This window comes from Python bivittatus, unplaced genomic scaffold (genome assembly GCF_059951505.1).
Source record: "Python bivittatus isolate LINGU-HERP-01145 unplaced genomic scaffold, Pbiv_v1 ctg000700_np1212, whole genome shotgun sequence".
In the NCBI taxonomy this organism is placed as follows: Eukaryota; Metazoa; Chordata; class Lepidosauria; order Squamata; family Pythonidae; genus Python; species Python bivittatus.
Genome location: NW_028277098.1, coordinates 86510766 through 86528267, shown reverse-complemented (window position 1 = coordinate 86528267; position 17502 = coordinate 86510766).

Sequence of the window (17502 nt, the reverse complement as noted above, 5' to 3'; positions counted from 1 at the left end):
ACCTTCGCCATCTTCTTGCTCCTGTTGCTGACAAGGTGTGCTGGGCCTGGCTGCTAGGCTTTGCACTGCAAAAAAAAAAAAAACAGCTTGGCCCAGAAGCATAGCACAAAGGGGCTTTTTGCTGCACCATGGCTCTGGGGCTGCTTTCTGCTTTTTTTTTTTTTTTTGCAGTGCGAAGCCCAGCCCCAGCCTGATCCAGCAGCCAGGCCAGACGTGCCTCAGCAGCAGTAGGAGCAAGAAGACAGCAAAGGTCAGCTTGGGCAGCGGAGTACAGGGCAGCGGGGGGGGGAGGGTGGTGGAGTTGAAGCACCCCTGCAGTCATAAATGCAGGCGAGTTGCCAAGCACCTGAATTTTGATCATGTGACTGCAGGGATGCTGCAACGGCCGTAATTCCGGGCACAGGTTGTAAGTCCCTTGGTTTAGTGCTGCCATAACTTCAAATGGTCATAAGTCAAGGACTACCTGTAGATTGGTTTCCACCAAACACACAAAGCCTTCCTTGAGCTGTGAGATTTGAATCTGATTTTCATCCAGCAATACCGAGTGAATGGATTTCAGTGGTTATGATAGAATACAGGAGGTGAATACCATTTGCCATCCTGTCACATAATCAGTCCTCAAAACTCCTAACAGCAATACAGGGATTGTAACTCATCTATACACCCATCTACTAAGCTTTAATATTTCATCTTTTAGTTGAATCTTCACAAAACATAATTTGTGACATACACATGATTTTGAATAGTATACATTATTTTAATCAGTCAGTAAGAACCAAATCCTTAGCCATTTGGCCTTACCTATTAAAGCAGTTATAACAATAATCAACTTATCATAATTATGACACAGTAATGTACATAGTGGTCATAAGTTACAGAGCTGGTATTACTGCACTTGGGACTGGGATGGGGAACTTTTTCCACTCAAAGGCTACACCATTTTGGTGTGTGACCATGGAAAGTTAGACCAAAAATACGCTAGCAAGGATAAAACTAACATTTTTTAATTTATTTAATTGCTTTTTAATTAATAACAAAGAAAGGGATAAAACTAATAAAACTAGCATGATACTCGCAGGGACTAGGGTATGGACTGGATCTCCAAGAGGTGCCACTCCCAAATTAAAAATAAATAAATTATTGACATTTCATGAGACTTTATGGAAAAATGGCAAATCTCTTACAGAGATTGTCTTACCTGACTGCTGAAATATAATGTAATCTTACCAAAATCTTGCTTGAGGTTTCAGAAGGCATATCAATAGTCATGATGATTTGGCCATTTTCTATTATTTTATGGAGGTTGTGATCTCTAGTGCCTGTAAGTGCCATGTTGCTGACTCCTAAAGTAGACAGAAAATGGAGACATTTAGAACATGTTGAAGGATACAGTAATGTCAGTCTGCTGAGCCATAAAATAATCACAGGCTGGGTTCACATTAATGTGCTAGGTTAAAACATGGTGGACTACTTTGTGGTCTACAAACAGGAACACTGTCAGTTACAAGTGTTAAGAGTTGAGGATGAAGACCTCACTTCTCTTGCAGGACCATCAGTACAATTGACTTCTGACTTTGTCCAATAGCTAGGAGGAGACACAGCAAGTCAGAGGAGTTTGAGGGAAGGAAGAAAGTCTCTGCTCAAGGCCTTATGCACTGGATTGGCCAGAATAGGCCTGAAGTCTAGGGTGTCCCACACCTCGTATACAAATTAGAGTCTAAGAAATACATTCTTATCGTCCTCTTTACAAGTTTGTATTCTTTTTTCACCCTTCTTCTACAGGTAGTCCTCGTTTAATGACCACTTGTTCAGCGACCATTTGAAGTCACAACAGCGCTGAATGAGTGGTACTTACGACCAGTCTTTGAAGTTCTGGCCTTCCTAACACCCCCGTAGTCACATGATTGCAATCTGGGCATTTGACAATCAGCTTGAACTTATGACAATTGCAGTGTTGTGCAAACATGTGATCACCATTTGAGACCTTCCCTACTGGCTTCCTACAAGCAAAGTCAATGGGGAAGCCGGCAGAGAAGGTTGCAAGTCACTCCAGTAAGTCACTCACGCTCTCCCCTGCCCAGCAGCAGCCACCCCCAGCCCCGCTGCAACTCAGGCCATGCAGGCTCCCCACACACCATCCCCACCCAGATGCACTCGCACCGTGCCTCACAACCACCCCACATCCTCCCCTGCCTGGTAGCAGCCACTTACCTGTCTTTTGGCCTGCTTGCAAGCCACCTGGGACTCACTTAATGACACGTGATCCTCGCTTAATGATGGCAACAGGGAGTGCCAGGATTGCTATCGCTAAGCAATGCGGTCACATGACATCACGCTTTATGACCACATCACTTAGCGACAGAAATTCCGGTCCCAATTACTGTCGTTAACCAAGGACTACCTGTAGATAGTTTTCTCAGGAAGCTACATATGACTTTTCCTCCTGTCCTTTATAGCCTCACAACACTCCTGTGATGTAGATTAGATTGAAAGATAGTAGTTAATACATGGTCATCCAGTGGACTTCAAAGCTGAAAGGAAACTACCGACGCCTATCCTTTTATTCTTTCTACATCATGTGTATGTATGTGTGTCTAGTGTTTAAACATTTTTGCTACAAACAGGATGCACCATCCCTACTCCAAAGCAGCAAAAGAAACTCTGACAGCTGCAATTGGTGCTTAATAATCCATGAGGTCAGAACAGAGATTTCCTTCCTTACTCCCCTCAAGTAAAAAAGCCCCTCACTATATTTTCATTCCCTCTGGAGAAGTCTCCAGTCCTGGGCTACCAGATTAGATGTTGTCTAGGGTTAATGACCAGATGTTTTTCAGCTGCTGGACAGATTTCCAGCTGAGCCTGAAATGAGTGGCTATCCAGCGAGCAAGTATTAATATAAACATCGTAGAGGCCTAGCCTTAAGCGAGCCATTAAAAACTTCCCACGATACTTTGAGGGACGCCGGTTTCCTTAGAGACCTGTCCAGAATTCTACGGCACTAGAATATCTTGTGTGGTTCAAGCTGGAGCTGCCACCTGCTAATGTAATGCTGGGGCCAAGCCTCCCCCTTGGTTTAGTGGCGCCAGAGCCGTGTGGTCGCTGGAATTTGATTATTTGTGTTAGCAGATAATTTAGGCCAGAAGGCTTAGAGCACTCTCCTTGTTCGCTGGATGCCATCAGGCTTCCCAGCAAACAGTCCCAGAATCATCCTCTGCTTCCCTACAACCCACCGTGCAAAATATCACAAAATGCATTTAGGAGGGAGAGAGAAAGAGAACCCCCACTTACGCATCTGTACAAAGGTTGAAGCTAATTTTACATACACTCAAAATGTAACACGCAATATGACTTCGCCAGAGCTCTCCATCTTCTCTTTTTCACAAAGCTTCAGCAAAGAAATTCTGTTCTGGGCTGGAAAACAAGGAGACGTGATGAATGCCGTGTGTGAAAATGCATCGTCATATTTTTCATTTAAGATAAAATGTCTAATAGGGAAAGGCTATAATCTTGCTCTCCACTCTTGAAAGAAAGAATAGGAAATGGGGGCAGTGGTGTCATCTTAATTCCATGTCCTTCAGTGTAAAGTTTTATTGGGGTGGGGCATGCAAGTACAAATATACACTTGTGTCTTTGAAACAACCAATTACAATCATTTCCACCTGGATGATTTACACTTCTTTTAAAAGGCTGGACTTTTTGCCACTAAACAACACTGAATGAAATGCATTATGATGGACGTGCTATATTTATTACAAAATCCACTATCTTCAGAAGTGGTTCCTAGCTTCGTTCTTTGCCAGGTGGATTGTAAGGAGCAACAGAACCAATGTACAAAACAGAACAGTAGCAAAACGCCACCTAATGTAGAGGAATGATTGCCCTTCCCTTGGTAAAGTCTTCATTTAAACCAGTGTTTTTCAAACTTGGCAACTTTAAGATGTGTGGACTTCACCTCCCAGAATTCCCCAGCCAGGGGAGCTGAAGTCCACATATCTTAAAAGTTGCCAAGTTTGAAAAAAACAGATTTAAACATTTTGGTGCAAGAGTATCAGAAGGTAATTTTGATTAATGAAATCTCCCTTTCTCGGGTAGCTCTTCGGTTTGCTATTAAGTGGTCTCCATTTTTATTACACCCGTTTCAGGCATAAGTTAGTATGTTACATGTTGCTATGGGATTTTTAAAAAGCTTGTTTACATAGTCTGTGCTTGATCTGCAGATTGAATCCATCAGCTTGATAGCCCTGTGACATTTTTACACGGGTGAACATTTCCTGTTAAAATGTAAATACTGGTGGGGTGGGCAAGGAGCTTTAAGAAAAAGTTAATTCTTCAAGCCCATTTTCAGTCCACTTGTAGTTCAATCAAGTAATAATTTTAAAAACAGCATTAAAACAAATGCCCTCTGTTTATATGCTGACAACAAGGGTGGGGAGAAGGGGGAAGCCCCACTATATGAAAAATGTGTGCTTTGGTGATCTTTCTGAAATGCAGTAAATAATATAGAATTCCTTCCTGTCTGTTGTGGGATTATGAAGTGGACCCATACTTTATGAATTGGAAGGCTAGCAAATGAAGGCTTTACTTAAATCTTTTGTATACAGAACAGAGAGCATTTGCACACTAAGCTTTCATTAACTCGTTTTGCTTTCTGCCATGTTCCTCATTTGCCCTTAAAAATATTATCCTCCTTTTTTTGCCTAGGTTGCAACACTGTAATAGAAAGTAATGCAATCACTGTCTTCAGAAGTCTGTGCGTGATGGAAGATATCTTCCAAAAATGGGTATCTCTGTGAACAGATTTCTTCCAAGAGGCCTAGGAAGGAATTAATAATCAATTTGTTATTGCCTTTGACTTGTGATCTCATCCCCTGTCCCCCCCCCCCTTGGGTTTATCTGTACAGCAGGCAAAAAAATTCAACAGGGTCTCTCTCCCCAAACTAGTTAGGTACAACCTTAGAAAAGCTGCATCAGATGAAGTTTTGCCCATGGTACAACTATTGAAGCATGGTGGGGAATCTTTCTGTAGCCTATTTTTCGGTGGCTGAAAACAGGAGGAGGTGTGGTTATGCCGTGATGATGACTCTGGAGAGGCTACCATGGATATTCAGCCTTTCCCTCCCCACTTTCAAGAGGGCAGCAATCTGATAAAAAGTAAAATAGGTTTGGAGAGCTTTACTGGGTAATTATGCACCTATCATACTTTTAATTCTTAAAACAACAACAGGACATTGAGGTACTATCATTTGGTGCCACAGTTTCCAGAAGCTGCAATAAAGGGACTGAGAAGAGTGAGTGTAGTCTATACACCACTGGGTTAATGGAATGGCAGTACTCCTCTAAAGAAGTATCTGAACCCAAACTTAATCAGATCAGCCTCCAAAGACCTATCCAAAGCCTGCTGTGCCTTAGGGGCCCAGGGGCGGAGTACCAATTCCAGATTGGCTCAGCTCTCTTATGTGGAAAAGCTTAGAGATCAGAATCAAGTATTCCTCCACTGATACAAGACATCTTTCACAAGAAAGGTCCATGGGGATGTTTTCCATCCAAAAAAAAATTATTTGTGTTCTTTTAAAAAGGATTATAGGTTAAAGGCAACATGAATGTTCATTACTAAAAACTCCCTAATGTTTTTCTGGACTAAATAGATTTTAAAATGTAATCTGTTGTTTAACCCATCTGAGCAGTTCTGAAGAATGGTAGCCATTCATTTAAACCAGTGCACACCAATGGCTTTAAGATATGAAAATACCCTTTACTGTCAAACATTCTTTGATAACATTACTAGTTGGAAAGACCTCAATTATAATACTTTATCCTGAACATTGTATTGCATACACAGTCCTTTCCTTCCTCCCTCCCTCCCTCCCTCCTTCCCTCATTCTTTCCCACATATAATCCCTAACTTGTTATACACTGGAATCACTATTAGTTGTATAAGATACCACATCAATTCCCATGCTTTTCTATTGAATGGACAACTATAGCTTTGTCATCAAACATTTTTGCAGACATTTAAAACATTTTTAACATAGCTATGTCTGACAAAAAACATGTCTGTCTCTATCTAGCTATCTAAAGAGCTATTAAAAATGCAACAATTTCTAATAATATATTATGCCTATTCACAAACATAATGTACTTAACCTAGTAACATTTACTTGCTTTTTGTGAAGCAATTTAGGACTAACAAGGGATTATACAACTATGCCAAATCATCTGCAGTGCCCCATGGCTCACTGTAATCTGCAGACCACAGGTTAGATCCCTCTGAATGATTGTATCCATTTGCCTAAGGATTGGGCACAGTAGAGCATTTAGTGGAGTTCATTATGCGTGAGCAAAAGAACAGGGGAATGATCTTTATTTCTCCTTCTCACTTGTGACCTTTCTCCCGTGTCTCCTGAAAAATTCTCGAGGCAGTCTAGGAACTTCCTAGACCATAAAAGTTATCATCTTCATACAATTTGCTTAACCAGGTCAGATAAAGACTTAGCAAATGCATTCACACACTGTCAAGTTAGGTTAATTTTAAGTTTAAGGGTTTGAGTATATTTTGGGGTGGGAGGGCTTAGCTTGTTGTATAATGCCAACTTGTTTGGTTAGTTAATAGTTTGATGTTGTGCAAATCCAGAAAATGGATTAATTCATCGGCAACTTAAGTTTGTTGTGTGAAGACAAACATATTCTACAAAGTCTCCCATTAGATATTAGTAAAGAAGATGACATTATATGGGATGGACTAATGCTACCATTAGATGGATACAGAGCTGGCTGAACAATCATTCCCAACACATGTAACTCAGTGGCTTCATATCAAGATGGAAAAGTGCCAACTAGCATACCCCAGGGCTCTCTTGTAGGCCCTGGGTTGTGTTCAGTGTATTTATAAAGGACTTGGACAAGGAGTTAGAAAATATGATTATCAAATACAGATGATCCAAAGTTGGGGTAAGGCAAGATAGTATTGGCAAGGCAGGCTTGCAAGATTGATGTCAGCCTCACTAGGTAGACCAGACTGGAAAATCAACTCCACTGGAAGACTAAAATTACACTTTATTGAGACAGGCTAAAATATAGAATCTTGCAAGTCTGATTGTACTGTACCTCCCCTCCTTCTTATACCCAGGTGAATCAGGGAGGAGCCTGCTTGAGTTGCTTTCAAATACTATCTTGCTTCTGAGGACTTAAATAATTTTTCAGCCCTCTTTCCTTATGTAACAGTCCTTGCATATTTCTGTCAAGGTTGTCTCCCTTATTATCTACAATAGCAAACACTTTAGAGGGCAGTATCAAGATTCCAGAAGAACTTGACAAGTTGGAATAATCAACAAAACCCAAGAAGATGAATTTCCACAGAGACAAAAGTGAAGTCTTACATTTGGGTATGAAAAATTAAAGGCATGAGTATGGGATGGAGCAAAATCACATTGGGCAGCAATGCATGCAAAAAGGATCTGGGTGTCTTGGTGGATCGCAAGTTGAACATCAGCCAACAATGTGATATAGCTGGAGAAAACAGCAGATGCAATCCTAGGCTGTATGAACAGAGATATAATATCAGGTTCAAGAGAAGTCATTGTTCCCCTTTATTCTGCACTGGTCAGACTGCATTTAGATTATGTGCCCAACGCTGGGCACCGCATTGACAAACTGAAGCATGCCCAGAGGAGAGCAACCAAGATGATAAGAGGCCTGAGGAATGATGGTGGAGTTGAGTATGTTTGGCCTGGGAAAAAGAAGACTGTAGAAAGAGTTGATAGCTGTCTTCAGCTTTCTGAAAATGGGGTAGTATTGTTCAGAGTGATTCAGAAGGCAAGACAAGAAATAATATTTTTAAACTTTAAAGGAGTAGATTTTAGTTGGACATCAGAAAACTTCTAACTGTAACAATGTAGCAGACTTCCTCAGGAAACGCAGACTTACCTTTGCTATAGTTGTTTACACAGAGGTTGGATGACCACTTTTTGGGATGCTTTACTAGTGGATTTCTGCAGTGGGCAGAGAAGATAAACTAGATGATTTCTAAGATATGTACCTTCAAACCATAACTCTGTGGAAGAGCAACGATGACTACAGATGGAAGGTACAATCTCTAAATTCCCTGCTCTGTTCTTCCAAGGGGAAATCCCTGCTTTAGCCTAGTGCCTTAGAACTGCCAATCTGGGTCCTGCACCCTAGTTATATCAATGGCTTTAATATAGATTAATTTCTATGAATTTAGATATGAATTTCTTATGAATCTGACTAATCATACAAATGACAGAAAAGAGAAAGAAGATATCATGTTTTGAAATACCAAAGTAATTCTGTATCTCCGTGCCATTCACATCTTCTCCATATGTTTGAGTAGCTTCCATATTGTTTCACAAGATTCAACATTCATTCATTCATTCATTCATTCATTCATTCATTCATTCATTCATTCATTCATTAAATTTGTATGCTGCCCATCTCCCCCAGAACATGAGAAGATATGAAAGTAAGCCAGAAAAGTTGTGTTACCTGCCTAATTAGGTATATTGATAAGGTCACCGCAATACTGAAATCAGAGCTCTGGCTGCCTACCTGCCTTGGATACAGTCCCCCTGCCTTTTTAAATGCTTTCTTTTCTTTTCTTTTCTTTTCTTTTCTTTTCTTTTCTTTTCTTTTCTTTTCAAGAATAGCAAGCATATTCCAAAACCAAACACAGCTTACTGCATCCTCTTTATTTCAATAATGGTCTGGGTCCCATTTGGCCCCAAGGCATTCACAGAAAAAGGAACAGCTGGCTGTAGTCCAGTGCTTTATTTGGAAAGATGCTCATCTACCCCGCAAAGAAGGCAATGTAAGCAGAAGTAGTTGAGATGCTCCAGGGAGACTTGTGGGGAGGGGTATTGGTGTTTGCTCTTTATAAAATGGCATGAGACTTTCAGTTGAACAATACCAGTATAATAACTAAAATTAGGGACATGCTGTGCATCACTATAGAGCATGTGTCTTTTGTGGACCACGCCTATTGATATCACAGGTGTCTTTTCTTGACCACACACAGTTGCAGGAGAAGTTGACTACATGCCCACACCACTCTAAAGAACCTCGCGGCACCCTGTTACTGCCTCCCCAACTCAAACATGTATTTGCAGGAAAACTCTGTTTCTTTAAAGAGGCACTGCTGGCGTGCACACCCCACTCTGAAGCTTTTTTTGTTTTTGGTTTTGGATCCAAAGCACAGCATATCCCAAACCCAAATATCTGAACTGGTTACTTTTTTCAGTCTACTTTTCCTAACAGAAAGCTTCATTCCCAGCTGACTCCAGCTTCTGTTCTTTCCGGGTCCTTCCTTGCCATATTAGTATCAACTCTTGTTTCTTCTATTCCCTTAGAAGATCACATTCTTTAGAATGGAAAGCACCCTTATTAATAAGATAAGTAGCTGTTTTGTGACTGACCATGCACACCAGGACTCTATGAACACCTACCTCATACTCCAAAAATGCCAAATGTGCCTCCTTTCTCCAAAAGATTAAGGGCACTTAATTTAGGTCTTGGCAAGCTAAGGGCCTTCCTCAGTTCAAATCTGCCCAGTTATTGAGGCCCACAGCAGATCTTTTTTGAGACAGTTCCTGCTTCCACAGCCCATGTCTTAGGTAGTGCAGAGCATCATTTTCATGTTTTGTGATCTACTGATTGACATGCTTTTTTAAAATTCTTGCACAATAGCTTTATAGTTTTCAGAAAGGCAACATAAAAATATTCTCAAGTAGCCTTCCCTAGCTTGATGACCTCGTTATGTTGTACTGTCTCCTGTCCCATTATCCTGATTGTTCCAGAGCTACATGAGAAAGACTGCTAATGAATGAATGAATGAATGAATGAATTGATTGATTAATTAATTAATTAATTTTAAATGCTCTCACTATATTCAGAATGCCACTTTGGAGGAAGCATGGAGCTGAGATTCTTGCCACCATAGCTTAGTTCTCTTCAGAGAGGGAGAATACAATGGGGGAACAAGGGGGAACAAGGGGGTGAATAGCATTAATTAAAAATTACCATGATAACATCGGAACATTTACCAATGACCCTGAAATTGACCTGAGTTGGTTGTCCCTGCTCTAAAGTAACTTATTTTAAGATCTGGTGGTGGTGATGATGAAAAAGAAGAAGAAAAGTTAATGAAGGTGCCATCCCACTCACTTACCCCTCTCCTTATTTTCAGGAAAAAAACCTTTTTCCATACAGAGAAGACTTCTAGCCATTTCATACCAGACCAGGATGTACCTAGCTACAATAGCTAAGATTCAGTTCCCATAGTTCCTGTGGTTATAAATGCACTAATTGATGGCAGTCATATAAAGGAATGTTTGAGCTTCATTCTTTTATATTATTCCCCAAGCATTTCTGTATGATTTCACATTTCCCTTATGTTGATTAAACCATCCTGCACATCATGAAATTGCTCTCCTGCAGAGGTGGGAAAAGAAACAAACAAACACAAAAGTTTACTTGGAAAGTTATTCTTGGTGTGTTACTTGAAATTCCACTGAACCCTCACACAGTAAAGAGCTGGCTGCACCCACTGTCCCATTTGGAAAAGGATTGGGCACACTTTGTGAGGGGAACATTCAGTACCAATGTGCTGTAGTGGTTCAGGCGTTGTACTAGGAGCAGGGAGACCCAGATTCAAGGCCACTCTCAATCATCGAAACTGACTGGGTGACTTTGGACCACTCACTCTCTCAAAGCCCAACTTTCCTAACAGGGTGGTGGTGTGGGGATAAAATGAAGAAAGATCCCCACGTAAACCACCTTGAGCTATTGAAGGAACAGTGGGATAGATATCTAATAAATAAAGTAAACACTTGGCTCATTAGCACTGAGAACTTATTCTCAGGAAGTTCTAACACAATGGCAAAAACATCTCACTAATTCCATTAAGAGGTTGGAGCATCAACACTTGAAATTTAAACTCTTGCAAAACTGAATTGAAAAAAAAATATCTTAAATTATTTCCATCAGCTCCTCCTTCATCCTGGTGCTCTCTAGACATGTTGGATTTCAACATCCATAATGGTCATTGATCATGGTGGCTAGGAATTAGAGGAAGTGAAATACAACCCATCTGGAGGCCATCAGGTTAGGGAAATCTAGTTTATATTTTTTGAATGTATTGGGACAATTTTAGAGAACAATGAAATCAACACAGACTTTAATCCTGGCAATTGTTGCTGGTGTTTTGCAGACAGACTTATTCTGAACATAGACATTCTACTGAATTATCATTACCAATAAACACTTAGCCCATCAAATCTGGAGGGCTAAGTGGTGAATTTTCAATTTTAGAAGCAAGTGTTTTTGCATTCTGGCAAATGGCTGCCATGAATGTTGCCCAGTCCCAAAATAACTGCCATAGGTCACCAAGATTGGGAACAAAACATTAGGGTTATGCAGCAACAAGATGCTTTGGTGTGCACAGGGGTATATAGAAGGCAACTCCTTAACCCAAATGCCTCTTTTACTAGAGGTTGTGTTGCAGCTACACATCTCACCCTGGGAAGAGACATGGCTGCTTTAAGGAATTGCAGCAGATGCATCATTCACGCTTCCCTGCCCCCCAGGGTACCCTTTTGCCTTCCAATTCAAAAAGCCGCACAGCCTTACAAAATATCTACTTCCTAGAAGACACATAAGTGTGAATTTCCCTACCAACACTCTATCCTTGCACAAGACTTCTACCACCACTCAGTTTACCCTTAACTGTTTTTAGAATCACAACCCCCTCCATTTTTATTTTCCAAGGATCCAATTAGCTCAGATTTTGGAAATAAAAATGAGGCTGGACGGGCACTTTTTTCCCCCCACAGCATGCTAAGCAGCTCCCCACTTAATTTGGTTTTAATCAGAAAGAAAAATGTCTTTAAAGTCAGATGGGCAAGAGGCCTGACAGAATTGAAAGTGGATGTCCATGGTCATGGGTGGCTGTGGATATTCGTGGTCACGGGTACCATTTCATTTATTTATTTATTTATTTGTTTGTTTATTTATTATTAAATTTATATGCCACCCATCTTCCCCAGAGGGTGACTCTGGGAGGCTTACAATTAAAAACCAAAACAATAAAAATATAAATACCCCCCGATTAAATTACAAATAACCAATCAGTAAAAGCAGCATACAAATCTAGATGGGGGAAGCAGGGCTGCATCTACAGGATGGGGGAAAGAACGGTAACGACAAGAGAGGCTGCAAACAGCTGTCTGCCCAAAGCCATTCAGTGAGCTCACAGATGAGGCCCAACAGCTCCTGTGCCGACCATGGTTCTCCCTCTCACACATCCACGTCCGTGTCAGGCCCTTCTCACCCCAGTCCAGCCTTTCGGCTTCCTCTCTGTAGTATTCTCAGATATCCCAAAAGGACAGGCTGCATCTACAGGATGGGGGAAGTAACAGTAGCAACAAGGGAGGCTGCAAATCTCGTCCCCACCGATAGTTCCTTTCTGGTGTGAAATCCTGGCTGTGCCAGAAGGCCTGGGGGCCAGCTGGGGGCTCGCACCAATGGAGGTGGCCTGTGGGGTGATTGACTTTGCCCCCCACCCCCGTCCTCTTGAATGTTTTTAGTATTTATATATAGGGTTTGTTTTTTATAATTGATTTTAATGGATTAATTCATTTTAATTATTTATGCAGTATTTTAAATTGTTGTCGGGGTTTTGATTTTAAATGTGAGCCGCCCAGAATCAGCCGTTGGGGGAGATGGGCGGCATACCAATTTAATAATTAATTAATCAATTAATCAATTAATTAATTAATAACATCCTTCAAAACATCTTTATTGGGATCGTGACTGCCATTCTCTCAGTCCAGGGCAAGCCCGGAGCTTTAGCCTCAGCTTTAGGCCAAAGGAAGGGTCTGGAGATGCCGCAAGGAAAACGGGACGGACTCGCCGAAGAAGGAGACCTCCTTGGCAAGGGATCCGTTTGGGCTTCGGTCCGAAGTGATCTTTTCCTAATGCTCTGCCCAAATTGGCCGCGCGTTTCCTTCAGCCAACTAACACGCTTCCCGTGGCTGCAAAGGCAGCGCACCGTCCCGACGGCTCGAGCGAACTTTTGCGCAGCGGGCCGGGCAGCTCAAGCGCGGAGGCGGAGCGCTGCAAGAGTCGCCGCGGAAGAGCAGCGCGGAGGGCAGGGGAGAGGGCGAGCTGCCTGGGTCAGCTGTCGCCTCCGCCAGCAGTGGGCGGCGGTGGAGATGCTGGCGGCTTCCCAGGCGATCGCTGCCGGCCGCTCTTTTCCTCTTCTCGCCCTCCTGCTCCTCTCCCTAGCTTGAGAAAACGGCAGAGGAACAAATAGGCCAGTGTTTCTCGAGCTTGGCGACTTTAAGATGTGTGGACTTCAACTCCCAGGATTCTCCAGCCAGCATGGCTGGCTAGGGAATCCTGGGAGTTGAAGTCCACACATCTTAAAGTCGCCAAGCTCGAGAAACACTGAAATAGGCATTTAGCCCTGGTCCATCTCTTTTCCCCACTCCCTAAACTACAGAAAGGAGATACAGAAAATGCCTGCTCTTGGTGGCATCCAGCATTCATTCTGGTATTGACAGCTCAAATATGGTGACTTCTCTCTTCCTATTCTCCAACTCTCTTTCAAGGGTGAGTGTGGGTGTTGTGGGGGGGGGGGTGGACATCTGGGTCTGATTCTGTCACCACTGGGGGACCCCATCTCAGAGGTTCGCCTGGGGCCCAGTGAGCTGCTCTTACATCTCTGTTGCTGCTCCTCCCCTTTTGCTATAATGGTCCTGACCCCCTTGTCTATAACCATCCATAGGAAGCCCTGAGAGGCAATGAACCTATTTCAATTCCCCTCCCTTTTTTTTTTTTAGTAATAAAAGAGCAAATCCTTCCAAGCCTGGGGAAACTTGTTGAAGGACTAACTTTGGTCCAGAAAAATATGATTTGGGCATCACCACTGTAAAAACATGCAAGATAGACAGCATTTCGTAGCTTTGACTTGCTGCCAGCTTCTCAAAACAAAACTCCCCTTTGTGTGGCACCAACCTTTTTGTCTTCCAGCCCCTACCAGAGGGAAGTCTAAATAGAAAGCAGGTTGATAGGCTGAAGACAAAATATTATTGGCTTGACTAAGTGGAACACTTAAAAGCAGCTGCATGAGGAAATGAATGGGAAGTGTATACTGATTTCAGAATGCACCTATCAGAAAGGAAAGTCTGTCTGTGACTGTGTATTTTATTTGATGTCTACCTTCAACTGCATAGTTGCAGCCACCATCCTGCCTTTTTGGATTCCTTCCTGGCAAGGTGTCCTGTTTTCTGTTTTAATTATGCTAATTATTTCTGTATTTCCATAGTCCGCTTTTTTAAAAAATGCGTGTCAATCACTTCCATGAAACAGCAGTTGAGCAGAATGATGGGAGTAAGCAGTGGCAGCTGGAAGCTAACCATAGTAAAGATTTATATTGGTTATACAGAGCAGTGTTTCTCAACCTTGGCAACTTTAAGATGGGTAGACTTCAATTCCCAGAATTCCCCATGCTTGTTCTACAGCAAGAGGTCACTTGGCCAGTACAGCATGCTGGGGTTTTAAGAACATGAAAGAGCCTTGCTAAATCAAACCCAAGGCCTCTCTAATCCAGCACCCTGTGGGAAACCACAGGAATAGCCAGACTGGCTGTGGATAATGGGAACAATTCCTGGACATTTGAAGAGCAGCAGATGGAGAGTTTCATTAAGAATGTCAACAGCTATTTGTAGCTGTTTAGCAACTTAGAAAGACATTTGCCAAATAAACCCAGTGGGAAATCTTAGGCAGGATTGTAACGTTAGTTCAGCAATGGAAATCTAGAGAACTCTGCATTAAGTCATAGGAATTTGCCTCAAAGATATATACATGTTCTGTAGAAATGTTTTAAAAATTACAACCTCTAAAAAAATGTTCCATCCAAATCTCTGAATGCTATTATGGTTCCATGAGCCATGGAATATCCAATATTGGTTTAATAGTGTTTTTCACCTTTAAGAAGTGTGGACCCAACATGCTGGCTGGGGAATTCTGGGAGTTGAAGTCCACACAAGTTGCCAAGGTTGAAAAACATTGGTTTAATACAGAACACTAGGAGGTGTGTAAGCTAAGCATGAATACTGAGACAGTGAAATATACAACTACAGTTGTATACAGACTACAATAGTATAGCACACCCAGGACTGTCTCAATCAGGAGCTAACAGAGTTAGAAATGCTCCCAAAGGCCATCTAGTTCTATCTTTTGGTTCAGGACATCTGCTGCTTTGGTATCCGTGGTGGTTTGTTAGCCAGTCACTCCTTAAAAATCACAACCAAAAAAGAAGTTGTGACCTTCCCAACAGCCTGTTTTCCTCTCAAGAATTTTTTCTGAGTCCATGTCAAAAGTCCCTTTGGCTATTCCCTCATCCCCCAGAGCTCTAAACCGGCAGGTGTCAGCCTTCCCAGGTAGACCAGACAGGAAACAAGACCAGATGAGTTAATTCTACTTTATTGTAAGACTACATTAACAGAATCTTGCAAGTCTGAAAGTACAAATCTTTTGCAGTCTCTTTTTACAGCCTGAAAAGATAGGGAGGATCCTTTCTGAGTTTCTTTCTGTGCCTGTTATGCAGCTGCAGGCTACATCCCCCCCCTTATCTGACCCTAGGCAGCATCTATTCCCCCCCCCCCCATCTCATTCCCACATACCATTACAGCTGAGACAGCTGTCTTGCAGCCTCCTCGCAAGGAGAAGCTGTCTGGAGCACTTGTGTGCAATCTCAAGACCTCTCCCTGTCCTGAGAGGAATTACAGAAGAGCCAGTCTACTCTCCAGCTCTTCATCCTGCCATGGTCATTAGCTCCACTTTTTGTGGATTCGTCTTCAGTCCACCATTTCTTCCTCCAGAAGAAGCCATGCCTTTGAAAGGGCACTAAGTTCACATGCTTCCTTTTCTAATCACTTTCAGACATTGCTTGTTAACTGCTTTTCAGCTATTACAAACCTTTTGATGGACAGGTTTGACAGCACTGGGTGAGTTTCCTTCAGTCCTTAGAGAAAGAAAGTGTTAGCTACAAGTTTAAGAACTTAAAAAAAATTTTTTTGGAATAAACAGCAAAAGTGTGATTAAAACTTTGATTTTAGAAAGTTACACATGGACTAAGGGTCCAGATAAATTTGAAATAAGATTTTGGAATTAGTTATAAAGAATCCTTCCCATGGAAAAATGCTTTTGTTTTGATTTTTTAAAAATAAAGATTTTAAAAATTGGACACTAGAGGGGACTAGAGGGAACTAAAGATTACAACTAAAGGAGAATAACACATAAACTCAATTTACAATTACTGAATAAAGCAAAATATTCTGACCTTGGACATATTGAAGGATATTTTTGAACAGTGGACCCAGAAGTTAATTTTAATAGTGTCAACAGAGACATCTGCCTCTATGGAGAGACTGTGTCTAAAAGATGTTCTGGAAGAGGAACAAGTTCTACCTGGCAAGATTGAAACTGAGTTGAAAGTGGATTTACAAATGACAGGCTACAAGAATGACATGGAGAAAGATGTTACACTGGACATACAAAGAAACCAGCTGATGTCTTAATAATTAAAAGGGATATACAAACAATAAACCAAGAGAGTGACCTGGATAATTTTCCTATATTGGATTTACAAAAGAGACTTGTTGAAGTTTTGAAGAACCTCATGAGAAGGGACAAAGAAAAATTTTTAAAAAATCAAGTTCTATGACATTATTTGAAAGGACTAAAGATTAAGACTGTTAGAAGTAAAGGAAGGAATATAAAGTTGGTTTATTTGCTCAAGTTTAAATAGGTATGTTGTTATCTCTGGTAACCCTTAGTGGGCTTTTGCTAACACCAGGAGTGAAATGACAATGCTTTACAGATTTGTTCATAGATAAGAGATGGGACATAGGAAGAAAAGATCATTGGTTGTATTTTAAGAGGAGGTGATAAGTTACTAAAACTGTTTATACTTGTTGTGATGAAGGTGGGAAGTCACTTCTTTATATATTTCTTTTTCTTTACTATATTCTTTCTTTTTTCTCTCTTTCTCTTTCTCTTTTTTCCTTTCTTTTCTGCACTTTCTACTCTTTTTATTCTATCTTTTTTAAAGTTTGTATTAGTTTTTACTGTTGTAATTATAATCTTTAATAAAATTAGTATGAAAAAAATCAAAAGTCCCTTTGGTTGTCATTTAATGTCTTATTTTGCTTTGCTTCTTCAAGGTGACAGCCATTAAGATGCATGAAAGTGGTTATAGTGTCACCTCCTGGTCCTCTTTCTCCAGGCAGAACATACCCAGTTTCTTTAGCCTTTCTTCGTAGGGTTTGGCCTCCAAGCTGTTCATCATCTTTGTTCCAGTCTTTCAGACATATCTTTAGAATGGTATAAACAGACATCTTCCTCTTCTTGAGCTATGTTTTGATTGGTCAAGATGTTCTGAGCCACCCAGAGCCACTGAGAATCAGACAGTATACAAGTTGAATA